A 15576-nucleotide genomic window follows, 5' to 3' on the forward strand; every position below is an offset into this window, starting at 1 on the left:
ATACTGGCACATGTAATCCAGGCATTGTATGCATACTGACACTATGCACAGTATACATACTATTATACTGCAGATAAAGTAAGAGAAGTTATGGATGGATGGATGGGCAGACGGAAGGACGGATACTCCTGAGAAATAGAAACAAAAAATTCAAACCGTATTAATGTGTAGTTCTTGTGTCAACAAGAAAAAAAATTGAGACACAGTGGGTATTATAAACTATAAACACAGTGAACATTATATACTATAATGTGTCTCACTCCTGATTCAGTGATGCATATTTCATAATTAAAGCCTAAAGCAACAGTGGTGGGAAATATTGATTTTAGTTGAAGACATATTGCTAATCCAAAGAAAGAGCCGCTCGAGTAACTGCAGATTACAGTTCAGCTTGTTCATAATTAATTGGATATTGATTGATTTATATATATATATATATATATATATATATATATATATATATATATATAAAAGGACCATCAAGCTGAAAAATATAAGTATTGACATCTCAGGTGCCATGGTGATGATCTATATCTTTAAGAAGTGACATTTACCTCAGGTTTACTTTAAAATAACTGCTTTGCTATATTGCTGGCACCCAGATGACCTTATATCTAATTTGGAGACAATTAACTTTTATTAGAAGGAATCAAAATATTTTTAACACTGTTGTATTTGAGATTATATCACTGTTTGATTATCATATTTACACCATTGTTCAGTTTGGGCTTGGTAAGAATGTTTTTTTTTTTTTTTTTTGAAATAAGTCTCTTATGCTCACCAAGGCTGCATTTGCTTGATTAAAAATATAGTAAACACTGTGAAATATTATTACAATTTAAAATAACTGTTTTATGTGAATACATTTTCAAATGTAATTTATTCCCATGATGCAAAGCTTAATTTTCAGCATCATTACTTCAGTCTTCAGTGTCACGTGATCCTTCAGAAATCATTCTAATATGCTGATTTGCTGCTCAATAAAGATTTCTGATTATTATTGCTGCTTAATATTTTTAAGAAAACAGCATTTATTTCAAAATCTAAATACAAATGGTATATACAATGATATTAAAGTAAGTATGTGTAAGGTCCTGTATCCTGATTCACTTGTTTTAGAACCTGAACTACATGCACCAAAACAACCAGAAGTTTAAGAAATCCATCAGGTCCGATTCACTTCTAAATCCCAGAGCACACCATGTGATTTTTGCCATCGTTTCACCATCTGGGACACATTTTGGGGATCTGTCAAAATCATAACAGGATTATGATATCAAACACTAAGTGCAATCCTTACCGAGGAGTTCCTCATGCTCCCTGGACATGTGGATCTACAGTGGACATGGAAACGTGACCCAACACTTCACAGAAACTCAACGTACGTGACTCTTCGCTAAACACTGCCCTGTCTGCCAAACACTGAACATATATGTGTCACATGAAGACCTCACTAAGCATGTGTTTGAAACTTATTTTTTTAGACTAGAAGAATAATTTATATAGAACAATTTTTGTGTGTGTGTATTTCAGTTTTATTTAAAAGCTTTGCATTTTCTTTCATTTTTTTTTTTTTTTTTTTTTTTTTTTTTCTCTAGTTATCACGTGAGGGTTTTTAGGGTTGTACACTTCACTGTCCAGCCTCAGAATACATTAGACTTCAAAGACAGACACACACATGCACAAAGACACATGTTACTACATGAAACATGCACATCGTTAAAGCATCAGTGAACAAAAGGGTGCCCGTACAGCTGGTTATTAAGGTGTGTGTGCATGTGTGTCGGGCCCTGGTCTAATGCCATCTGGCTCTGGCGCTCTCCGGAGGCTGGCACAGAGCCATAACCTTACTTCCATCAGGCCGGTAATGCTTGCTTCTATTTCTACAGACAGAGCAAATGGTTGAGCGCAGACTTCACACAGCGGCATTAGCAGGGCCAGATTTTTAGCCAGGAACAGATCACGTTCATTGTCTGGCACGGGACGCAGGGGCTGTTTAGGATGTTTAAACCAGTGAGGAGAAAAAACTGACAGAGGCTATTTCTGTAAACAGGAAACAGTGTGAAATTTTGAGAGACTGTGAGGGAGTACAAAATAAAAGTGTGGGAACAAAAATGTTCACCCAAAAATTTAATAATTGTCATTATTTACTCACCATCATGTTGTTCCAAACCTCTATTTTTTTCTGTTCAAAACAAAACTAGAATTATTGAAGAATTATTGTGCAGCTCTTACCATACAACACACTGAAAAAAAGCTGTATGATATGGGTTAGTTCCCCCCAAAATGTAAATTCTGTCATTAATTACTCAACCCCATGTCATTCCAAACCCATAAGACTTTCGTTCATCTTAGGAACACAAATGAAGATATTTTTGATGAAATCTGAGAGCACTTTTGACTTTTTAGGAAAGTTCATAAAGAGATTGTTAAACGAATCCATACGAATAGAGCGGTTTACTAAAGCTCAAACGTGCTGCGTAACACGAGAATGAACCTCATTGGTTCTTGCGGAACCTCAAACGTGCTGCGTAACACGAGAATGAAGCTCATTGGTTCTTGCTGAAGCTCAAACGTGCTGCGTAACACGAGAATGAACCTCATTGGTTCTTGCGGAACCTCAAACGTGCTGCGTAACACGAGAATGAAGCTCATTGGTTCTTACTGAAGCTCAAACGTGCTGCGTAACACGAGAATGAAGCTCATTGGTTCTTACTGAAGCTCAAACGTGCTGCGTAACACGAGAATGAAGCTCATTGGTTCTTGCTGAAGCTCAAACGTGCTGCGTAACACGAGAATGAACCTCATTGGTTCTTGCTGAAGCTCAAACGTGCTGCGTAACACGAGAATGAACCTCATTGGTTCTTACTGAAGCTCAAACGTGCTGCGTAACACGAGAATGAAGCTCATTGGTTCTTACTGAAGCTCAAACGTGCTGCGTAACACGAGAATGAAGCTCATTGGTTCTTGCTGAAGCTCAAACGTGCTGCGTAACACGAGAATGAAGCTCATTGGTTCTTGCTGAAGCTCAAACGTGCTGCGTAACACGAGAATGAACCTCATTGGTTCTTGCTGAAGCTCAAACGTGCTGCGTAACACGAGAATGAACCTCATTGGTTCTTGCTGAAGCTCAAACGTGCTGCGTAACACGAGAATGAACCTCATTGGTTCTTACTGAAGCTCAAACGTGCTGCGTAACACGAGAATGAAGCTCATTGGTTCTTGCTGAAGCTCAAACGTGCTGCGTAACACGAGAATGAACCTCATTGGTTCTTACTGAAGCTCAAACGTGCTGCGTAACACCAGAATGAACCTCATTGGTTCTCGCACGTCAAGCGAACATGCTTGAGCTTCCGTTTACCACAACTGCTGTCAATGGCCCAGTCCCAAATTGCACCCTAAACACTTGTGGTCTTCCTACGAGGCCGCACATTCGTGACATAACATTGCTTTGACTGTCGTGTAGAAGTCTGCTGCGGAGCTCACACCAAATGGGACATGAGCTTCAAAACCACACGTACACAGCAGCCATTATAAGTCCACAGCACCGTAATAAAGTGTGCCAATTGGGACAGGGCCAATTACCACTGCAAATTAGACTAGTCCTTTAGTTTAGTGAAGAATGGAATTTTGTTAACTGTAATGTGCTCACAATGGAGGCCGGGTAGACAAGATGGTCAGAGAGTTTAAAAGCAGAAAAGTTAGTTAAAGCCTTCAACAATAAAAATGTAAAACCTAAATTGTCCCCTTTCGATGTTTTACTACTTTTCTGACCTTAATTATGCATTACCAAAATAATACTTACACACCAGTCTGTTATCAGGTAGGCTATAATGTTACATTGAAAATTAAGATGGTTTCAGCTTCACCCGACCCCAATCTAATCTGTATATTTTAATTTATATATTTCTCAGCTGATGTCACAAATCCTCTTGTTATTCAAACACTACACTCCAATCAATTCCTGATGGATAAAAATGAATTATCCCCCAAATTGAACATCTATTTTCACTCCGGAATACATTAGATTACACAAGTAAGATATATTTTGAACAGCTCTCTTTGACTTTAAGTGTGGTTATGACTTCAAGGTGAAGCTTGTTTGCTTGCTTGGCATAAGTGTATTACACAAACTGACAGCAGGTCACAGATCTTGATGTATTTAACCAATCAGGACAGTCCACCCACAAACATACAAGTCTGATTGTATCACACATACAGTCAAACAGAAGTCGGACAACCTTGGCAGGGCATCACACATTGTTTCTGTGCACAGATATTGCCACAGCGGCATTATGGGACATCTGCTGGGCTGCAGAGAGCACCTGTTTCCACAGTGATATGGGCAGGGGCTCCATCACACTCATGTGCAGTTGTGGGATGTATTAGTTGCGGGCGATCATGTGCAGAGACAGCCTTCGCCCCTGGGCCTCCACACACTCTCAAATTCCCTATTAAAACAGTAATAGGAGAGGCTTGAACACAGCAGTGTGAGTGTGTATGTGTTTAGTTGCTAGGGTTTAATCTGGTATAGGATGTGTGTATTTAGTTGCTTTTGGATTTGGCCCTGGCAGCATTAATGTGTGCTTGATCACGTGCCGTTTTTTGGTCATGTTTGAGCGTGAGGGGGATGCATCCATTCTTTAAGGGTGATACGAGTCACTTTTTCCTATGGTAAAATGTGTCCTCCTATCCCAAATTTATACGTAACTACAAGATCAGAAACAAACATATACATGATTGAAGTATTTGTTGGGAACAAACCTCAGTAATCCAGGGGATGATTGTTTTCCTTCAGATGCCTGTGGCAATGAACCGAATGTGGTAAGGCAGTTAGCTATAAATATGTTTAGGAGATCCAGGTTAATCAGCACGATTCTTGTAAAAATGGTCGCTCTTGACCCGAAAGAGAACAATGGCAGACAAGGTGAGAGTTCAACGAAAGTGCCACAGAAATTAAACACAGAAGCTTTAAATAAACACCACTAACATTCATGCATTGCTCTATTACAATTGCATTATTATTCATTTAGAAGCTTTTATCTGAATTGACTTACAAATGAGGAACACAACAAAGTGAAGAGTGCTTAAACTTACTCAAGCCAAAGTTGAACTAAAATAGCTAAAGTATCACTATTTTTCCTCCTGCAAATATTTTTGAGTGAATATGTTTAATAAAATAGCATAGGCTCCTCTACTTTTCAAAAGTTGGTTGGACAAAAAAAATAAATAAAATGTATTCTTTATTGTAATCTTTTTATTGTATTTTGAAATGTCATGGCAAAGCTGAATTTCCAGCATCATTACTCCAGTCTTCAGTGTCACATGATCCTTTAGAAATCATTTTTTGACTTTAATGAATACAAAGTTCAAAAAACAGTATTTATTTGAAAGGGAAATATTTTGTAATATTATGAATGTCTTTACTGTCACTTTTGATCAATTTAATACATCTGTGCTGATTAAACGTATTAATTTATTTTATTAACAACCCCAAACTGTACCACTACAACTTTTATTATTATTCAGTATGTGACATCTGTTTCTGATTGATGAGTTTGGCTAGTCCTTTAATTATAAGAAAGAAAAATATTTATGATGTGGCATATAATAACTAGATTTACATCCACATATTTTTATGTGAATTCTGTTTTAATGCTTAAAATGCTCACACTTGAGATGGATAAAGTTTTTATTCATTATGACGACAAACTACTATGGAAAGACATTTACCTAATAAATATCTTGAATGTGCATCAAATGTTGGGAGGCAAATCTAGTGGGAAGTGTTTCCAGAAGGGTTGAGGTTGTGACACCCTATTAATGCCAATGCTTAGAAATAAAATATTCAACAAGCAACACGCGTCATGATTGGATTTCCACATTCTACTAAACCGCCTACTAAAGTTGGCATATTCAAATAATTTGCAATACAACAACATATGTAAATAAAATTTGGGTTGCATTTTATTTGACAGTATGTGTACTTACAGTGTACTTACCTAAGAAAGTATTGGGTAATATAAGGTAACTACATGGGCTAAGGTTAGGTTTAGAGGTACGTTCAGGGTTAGTACATAGTTATTACCCAGATATTAATAACTATAATAAGTCCATACATACTATCAAATAAAATGCTTCTAAAAATTGCATTAGACATCTCTGGGAATAATACAGGCATCAATGGGTTAAAGAACACACCTCTTTCCTTACACCATTACATCTAAAACATTATCTCCTCATAAACCGCAGGGGCCACATAAGCAGCCATATCATCAGAAGAGACGGAAAAACACCGAAAAAGACGCCTCCACCCCGCTTTACAGGAGAGCTGAGGGATCTCGCTATGTCCATCTGCTGTGACCTCCACCCACGACAGAGCTCGGGTTTTTAACACGAGATCCAATTGGACCTGGACGGGTTATACATAGGTTTTGGTGAAGTGCATGGCTGTGGGCCAGCAGTACCACACGTGGCAGTCGTGACTGAATGTACTTTTGAGAGATGCTACAGCGTTAATAAGGTGCCAAGAAAAGACACAAGGACAAAGAGCTTATAACTCTAACATTCAAAGAGCTTATGACAAGCCGGCGTACATATGAGGCCACTGGCGCTGAGTGAGCGGAGATGAGCAGGCATTTTCAATTCATCCTCGACAGGCAAACATCAGGGGTTGTGGTAAAGGCAGCAAGCAAGCAGTGAGAGAGCATTAAAATGTTGAGAAAATCTACATCCACATAAACGTATAGATCTTATAAGACCTAAGCAATATAATGTTCTTTCAGAAAGCATACTCATTAATATCCCAATCGCCAATGGTGGTAGGCATGAACGGAAGCTTGTCGTTTAATTCCAGGCTTGACTTTCAAGCACAGAGCTTCAAAAAAGGCAAGTTAAGGGTCAGAAGAAATGAAATATCATGTCCGGGAGCCCCCACCTTCTTTCCTGTAATGCGTAAAGGACACAGGCGCTTTGTGGTACGACAGGGTGTAGAGGCCAGACCAGTTCTCACTTTTTATACTGGAACTGCATCTCCGATTTCCCAGCTCTCCAACCTGAGCAGAAACATGTTATGCTTGGAGATGAGCCATCTACCCAGCCAATAAACCAAATTAAGCTTTAGTGCAAGTGTGTGTGTGTGTTTATGCACGTATCTTAGGTATTTATTGGCTTTAGTTGGCATACAGAAAGATTAAAATGAGTTTAGCATTTTTCTTTCTCAATCTCACTCGCTCCCTGAACTGGTGTGTTGTGGGAAAGCAGTAGTGTATCTGGATGACTGACAGAGTTTTTACTTTTTTCAATCATTACCGGGTCCTGCAGCGGATCTGGCATGGCAGCTGTGTGGAGATTTAGACATCATCATTTAGCAAGTCAAGGAAGACACTGAAACGATTCCTCAAGGGAGAAGAGGAAGGTGGTAGAGCGAGAGAGATAGAAAGAGGGAAGACACAGAAGCTGAATTTGATACGTGCTCATCAGCTGCAGTTGGTCAGAGATGGTGAATCTCACTGACAGCACAATGTCTCCCAAATGAGTGTGTAGAAGCGCTGTATTCTCACGGAATTATGTTCTTTCTTTAACGCTCTCTCCTGCTGTCCATCTTTCCTCAAGGTGGGCTTTAAGCTGTAAATTTGGGCATTACAAGGGAGAAACTGAAAGGAAAGTGTTATTCTGGGTGTTTTTTTTTTTCTTTTTTTTTTTTTTCAGTGAACAAACATAAACAATCAGACAACATTCAGTTTGTCACAATTATTTATCACAATCTAATTATAATGCAATTCCCAGTCACATATTGCCATCCAAATAATGGAAGCAAATATATAAAAAAAAATATATGTTGATGTTGTAATAAATATTTATTATTATATTTATAGTAGTATAGTATTATTAGTAGTAGTGTAGTAATGATAGTATTATTATTATTATTGTAATAAATATTACAAAAAAGCAATAGTAAATTGTATTAACATTATAATAATATATTATACAGGTTCACTTGGTTTAAATAAAAATGGAGTGTACCCAAAATAAATATTCTAAACATTTGTAAATATTTTAATATTTAAAATATTATTCCTGTCATTCTACCCTTGTCAAATATTTCTATACAAAGCCTATACAAAGGGAATGTTACATTTTATTGTATAAATCCAAGTTTAAATAAACTTATTTAAAGTGTATGTGTATTAAGCTTAAATTGTATGATAAAATAACAAATACTCCTCATCCAAATTTTTATGATCGTGGCAAGCCTAATTTAGTGCAACATTACACTATTATTTAAAACATATCTTCTTTTTTCCCCACCAACCATGATTAGTTCCCATGTCACCAGCATTTCTACAACACTTTCAATAAAGGATGCATTAAAAAAAATGATCTGCCAGTTTTTTTTTTTTGTTTTGTTTTTTGTCCTCCTAGGTCTAATCGTTCATTTTCCAACTCATCCTTTGATCATTTTACCCGATGAGCAGGAACGATAGAACAGGCCGTTATTTTTTCATCTCCGCCTCACTCGGCTCGATGTTGACCGCAGAGGGAATGCGAGGCAGGGATGGAACGTCAGAAGGGATTCCAAATCAATTTGTCAGGTCAGCCGCTGAGGGCCTGATTGCAGTTTGTTCGATGAAAAAGCAGGAATGCTCAGGTGACTGACGTGGCAGCTGCGACCGTTTCACAGGGGGGATTTGGGAGAGCATCCCAGCACTGGGCAGCCATTCCCATCCGGAACGCTGGCTCCATACCAGCCATCCATCAGCAGGGATTTCTACTCCCACTCACTTGGACGCATACAGGATGTGCAGCCCCGAGTACATCGGCTCTGTATCGGAATACCTCTGCCAGTAAGCTTATCGGCCAAAAGCACAGCTTCTTCTGAGTTAGACACCAAGAAGGCAAGATGTTCTAGAATGATCTGCACTCTTTAAGTGTAGTTCACACAGTATTCAAGGTTCTCTAGACATTACAAAAGTTCTTGATGTTACATTATTGGATCATCAGATGAGCGTTTGGACACTCTTGACTTAAAGGTAGGGTAGGCAATTTCGGAGAGGCTAGCAATAGCAAGCTAGCTTTGAAAGCATGTGATCCCACCCTCCCTTCAGAGCGTCTACAAAGCCATGCCTCCTTCAAAACACATGAACGCACACAGCCATAGTAGAGTCTGCAAAGCGTCACCAAAGATGGCATTAAATTACACAATAAGAATGATCATAAAAAAACTTACAGAGCTCTAGTTGTACCACCTGACAGCTGCAGATTCATTTCAGCATTGAAAGTGTTGACATAGAAATGCATAAATTCAAGTCTGAGGACATGAACAGCAGTAGAACGTCACGGGTTGCCATCTCGTAATTTTCGGTTGTGAACGCAACAAAAGCTCGTTGCTTTGGTTCAGGAGGAACTGTAAAAGGTTGCCTTCTGTTTGTCTGTGGCGATCGGTGACTGTCTGTCTACAACTCTGAAGACGTGTGATGTCAGTGCAGGCAGGTGTGCGGAGGTATGGAAAGACATATGTTGACAGGCATGTAGGACATCCTATCAATGCATTCGGACCGAATGCAATGATTGGATGAAAATTTTTTTGGACCCGAGACTTCCACATAGATATGCATTTTTTTTAAATATATTTAAACCACTTCTATTATTGATTGCTATCAGAAGAGAGTTTCAACCAGAATAACAAAATTCTGGCCCAACCTTTAACTTGTCCAGAGTGAGCAAAAGATGGCTACTTTGAATAATTTGTTGATTTAGTTAACATTTTTACAATTCTCATACCTCCCATTTTTGTAATTTAGCGATTTTATGTCATTTACATAATGACCAAAAACTGTTTTAAGACATGCTTTTTTTGGGCGGTAAATAATGGGGCAAATACAAATAAATGAACCAGCGCAAACCTTAGTAAATCACCTTGCGTGATTCATTTAAATACTCTACTCATAAATTTTGTGTCTGAAAGCGAAACTTCTACAAATGCATATGCGATAAGGTCAGCCGCAAAAGCAACTGTCCACGCATTTTCAGCGCTAATTTTTCACTGCGTGTCTTTAGTAAATCCTGACAGTAGTTTTTTAACGCCAAAAGAGGGTTTGCAGTAGTGTAAGCTGTTAGTAAATCTGGCCCTTAATCTGGGATGTTTACATTTAAGTATTTTATACTGACGTTCATTAATGTGCATTGACCCTATTAAATAAACAAATATATATATATATATATATATATATATATATATATATATATATTTATTTATTTTTTCTTCTTTTAAACAGGGCATGCTTCAAGTAAATATTTTGATTACCTGAAAAAAGTTTGGGAATCCCTTGAAACATCAAATAAACCTCAAACTTAAAAGGTTCACCAATAGAATCAGGATGTCAAACTCTTGTGGAAGTGAAGAGTGAATCTGAAGAAGAAAAGATGGTTCCACAAAAGCCCATTCTTTTGGTGAGATTAAACACAAACCAGCAGTGGTAATAATCACACAGAATTCTTCTGTGGACAGAGAGGCCCTTTCATAACCTGGATCAATACTTCCTTAAAAAGAAGCACAGAAAGCAGAACATTAACATATGGCTACAATTAATGTGAACAAACTGCAGAAATGCAGTTTTCAATCAGCGTTGATAGAACAGACTAATACACAACTCCATTTGTCAAGAAACACATACCGCAAAAAGGTGGTGTTCCATTTCAGTTCCTCTCCCCCGAAACTTTCTCCAGCAGAGACGTTTATTTCCATTGATCTGGGAATATTTAATAAGAATTTATATTTCAAAAAGACATATTTCAAGATGTTTTTCCTTCAGAATTAATAGAGTTTTGCATGCAAGTAACAGACTATAAAACAGGCCTGGCCTGGTTTGATCTCACTCAGAATGGTCCTCTAAATGGAAAATACACATGCTTAAAGCTAACACAGCTGAAACGGCATATCAACATCTTCACAATTTAAACTTTCACCTTTAAAATTCCTGCCTCTTGCTTCTGTAATACGAAGTACAGGTTTAGTTCTGTGTAACATCTCTACACATAGGGCTAGGCGGTATGGCTACATATATATCGTTACTACGGTATGTAATGTCTATCGTTCGAGATTTTGCTATATCGTGTATATCGCGGTGTGTAAATATATTGACATTTCAGAGTGATGAAATGCATATAAAGAGCACTGCCAAAGTTTGCGCACAGAAAGCTGCCTCTCAGAATGCAACCGTGAATTTGGGACATGCTCAAATGTTAAAAAGTGTTAAGTAAAATAAGCAGTGGAGAAAGTACTTAATGCGTTGCACACGCTGACACGCAGCATAAGAGTGTGTACAGAAAGTCTCTCAGCATGCAATCATGAATTCAGTTCTCTTTCACGTCTTATTGTGCTTGAATGGTCGAATACACACAATTATGTCAAAACATAGTCGGTTATGTCTCAAGTTAAAGTAAACAGTTGGGTACAACTGGATGTGTATCAGTATAATGGATCTGTGCGTTTGGTTTTAAAGTGACAGCAGCCTAATAGACCTCCCTGCTGCTTCCCTCATTAATGTGAATCAAACAAAAGAGAAAATAACTGCTCTTGACTGAATCACTTTTTTAGCATTAATAAGAATGCATTTATATTTAATTCATACAGTGAAGACTATGCAATGTTTTATTTTACATTTGATTATTACATTTATGTTCTAATTATATGTTAAATATACTGTAGGCGTAGGCTACCTGAAAAACCTATGTATTTGTCCTATTGTTTGTAATTGGCTTCTTTTTTTCTTATTATTAATAACAGAAATGAGATAAAATGACAAAAAATAAATATTGTAATATATATTGTTATCGTGAAATAAAATGTATCATATCGTGAAGTAAGAATTTGGTCATATTGCCCACCCCTATTACACATGTAAGATCCAACAAAATAGGAATGAATTTATGGCATAATTTTTCTTAAAAATAGATATGTAATAATACATATATTTTTATCTGTAAAGTTTGAAATGTCGTACTGAAAACAAAAGCCAGGAGAGTAAAAGCCTCTTCCTTGTTCTCACAATGAAAAAAGCCACCAAAAAGACAACAGATTGTGTTCATTAGGGATAATGCATTCCTTTGATATCGCTGAAAATGAATAGTTTTTTTTATGAATTTTCAAAGAAAGCTGCTTTTTTCACCAGCAAACCCAAAAATGGAGAAACGTATTTGCTGTGACATGTTTTAACCTGTGACTCAGAAGGTCTGAGTGTGTGATTAACAAAATGACCTCAAACCTTAGAGAGTTCAGGAAAGAAAGATGGTCTCCTTCTATGATGCAGAGATTCTTGCTTTATTTAATCAAGTGAAATCAAGGCCCTGTATCTGTCATCATGTACAAAAGCACATCAGTCTCTCTGCTCTCTGAAGCACAGGTCGAAATGCTCCCAGGGTTCGGTTTCATACTGAAAACACTGGAAGAAGATTACAAAGCGATCTTCAGGCTGCGGAGGTGATATCCATCTCTGCAGAGGAAGATGAATACAAAGATTTCGATTTTGATGAATTTATGATCTCTGCAGGTTGCAGGTGCAAGTGAGACAGTGCCTTCCAAAATCAATTAGACTCGAAAGCAATTGACAGTACAAAAATAAAAGACAAATATTATGAAATTTGAGATCAAATGGTGATGTAATATACAGTATGAAAACAACATGAAGGTTCAGAAGTGAAAAGTCACGTGAGAACAGCCAATGTTCTCAAAATCAATATATATATACAGTACTGTGCAAAAGTCTTACGTTAAGGTTTCTTCAAGCATCTTGGAGACGTTCCCGCAGTTCTTCTGGATTTAGTCTGTCTCAGTTTTTTCTGTTTCTTCATGTAATCACAGACGGACTCGATGATGGTGGGGGTGTGTGGGGTATTAACATGCCTAAGACTTTTGCACAGTACTGTATATTAACCTTATAATAAAAACATAGACCATATCTGTCAACACTCCCGTTTTCCCCGAGAGTCTCCCGTATTTCACACCCATCTTCCGCCCCCCCCTCCCGCTTTGTTATTTCTCTTGTGAAACTACCGTTATTTGTATGTCCCAAATGTCGTTATATAAATAATCACATCAATATATTATTCCAAGGTTGTCCAGTTGCCAGATCTTGTATGAAACACATCCTACTCGAGCAATGAACACATCATACAAATTTCAACCCATTTGTGAGCTCAACCTGGCAACCTACAACCCAGTTGTGCCGTCGATATCTGCGCAGGTAGGCTAGTAGACGCCGGAAGTTGAATAAGCGTTTCTGGTAGAAATGGGAAAAGACTCCGTGTTAAGTAAATATTTAACGCAATTAACGCAGCATCCGTTTTTTTCTGTCATCCTTTGGCTGCATGGCGTTACATTATATGATGCGCTTTCATTCTTACTAAAGCTTTTAAACCATTCAAGCCATATAGGCTACTTATTTTATAAAACTTTAAAAGAGGAAAGCGCATCACTCATTCCTGGGAATACATTTGACATTGCAGCCTGACCTTGATGGAAATAAATATCCTACGCCAAAAGTAGGCTACCGGAGAAAAAGTCTTGTCAAAGATTTGTAAACCGTACAGTTGCTTTGGTTTTTCAATCCGTACGTACTCGTTTCGCCCCGTGGCTCAAAAGGAACACAACAAAAATAGGGTCACCCGAGAAAGCCAAAATAGAATGCAAAATGTATTAACAAAATAGAACTATACAGAAAAAAAAAAAAACTACGTACACCGGTAACAGTGAACAAATTCATAATCCGTGCACGCTTTCGCAATCGTTGTTTTGTAAATCGTTCTTTCGCAATAGTTGTTTGTAATATTCAGTTCCTGTGAAAAATTGTGAAATACTGTTCCAATAGGTGAAGTTACACAACAATATGCTGATTGATTACATAATATTTGGATGTAATATTCAGTTCCAGTGAAAATCTGTTCCAGTTAATGGAGTAGGCTATACACAGGTGATGTATAATATTCAGTACCAGTAAACTCCACCCGCTGGAACAGTTTCTTACAACTGAATATTACACAACATCACCATGTTCAGTTTTGAAAACTGTTGCCTACTCACAGATTTGTGGCCTATACCTTATTTTAGAAATCTGTTTTTTCTGTATATTGATTTGTTGTGTATTGTTAAGATGAATACAACTGTCTTAACTGAATTTTTCTATGATTTGGCGATGGGGTGTGTAGATGACATGAAACCGCATGTGGTTGAACTGAAACCCCCCCCCCTCAAGTAAATGCGTTGAGGATGGTCGTTTGACCGAAAGCTTGGCTATTAAATTTGCTGAAAGGATTCAAGTGTGCAGACAGTTTTATTTATCATTTAAAAAGTAAATAAAATATACATTTTTAAATAAATAATTCAAGTGCTTGAATAAAAATAACCTGTTTACTTCAAAACCATAGTTTTGTAGTAATCAAAAGCATGCAACAGATGCTATCAATTGATTTTAACTTATACATACAGTAGCTTGTCAATGTCTTTTAAAATGACAGATTATCACTGTTCAAATATGTTTTGGCATACATGCAAGTCTTAAAGGCAAACAGACAATTCATAAGAAGATATAGAAACAATTTAGTACAACAAAATCTTATGCAGATCTTAAAACAGCATCATATTTCAGAGCATTTAATAAACTAAGAAATATTTCAATCAGATATTTCCATCTCCTATAACATCAGCCACCGAATGCCTGTACCATTTACAGCCCACTCTCATTTTCAGCCATAAATATTTGATACCACATGCCACACAACATTTACAACCATCTCTGCTGTCAGAGTTACAGCTCCTATCACCAGTACAAAGCATGTGTGTGTGTGTGTGTGTGTGCGCAGTAGCAGGCATTGTGAGTGATCACTCGCAGGCCGCCCGACTAGCTGTTGTTACTGTAATTGTGTACGATTTACTTATGCTCTGTGAAACCGCACTTGCGTCCAGAGAGCCGTCATGCCTGTTTACATCAGAGGGCTCTGATGTCATTACAGAGTGCCCGGGCCTTTGATAGCGCTTCCTCTGGAATGTTACGCTCTGTGTGCGCCTCGGATATCATAAGAAGCTCAGCTGGCAGGTACAGTAGAAATCTCAGTTTTATTGCCCGGGGCCAAACAAGAGGACCCCACGCCACACAGAACAACCTTCAACCTCCCGACGCTCAGAAGGGCCCGTTCTCACGCCATGAAATTTCATGGCGATGCTTGCTTTGGCTAATCTCTCAAAGCACAATAGAATCCGTCCCGTCTCAACATTTGCACCCCCGGAGGAATGCAAACAGTTTATTGATCTATTTACAGTGGGAACACATGCTTCACACTTCTTCGGCACACGGATTGTGCATTATTTTTGGCAGGAGGTTTCGGCGGCGCTGACCTATTCCAACGTTGAGAGAGTTAAATAATAAATGCGTATCTGAATGGAACACGACGTGCAGAGATATGCATGAGACCCATGTGTTGGAGGCATCCATCGTAGGCGAGCAATATGGCGTGGCAGTTCTGCTATATGCGCATGCCAAGATCTTTCTGGAGCCCGTTCAAACCCTAAGCACATAGATA

The sequence above is a fragment of the Squalius cephalus genome (assembly GCF_949319135.1).
Source record: "Squalius cephalus genome assembly, chromosome: 14".
In the NCBI taxonomy this organism is placed as follows: domain Eukaryota; kingdom Metazoa; phylum Chordata; class Actinopteri; order Cypriniformes; family Leuciscidae; genus Squalius; species Squalius cephalus.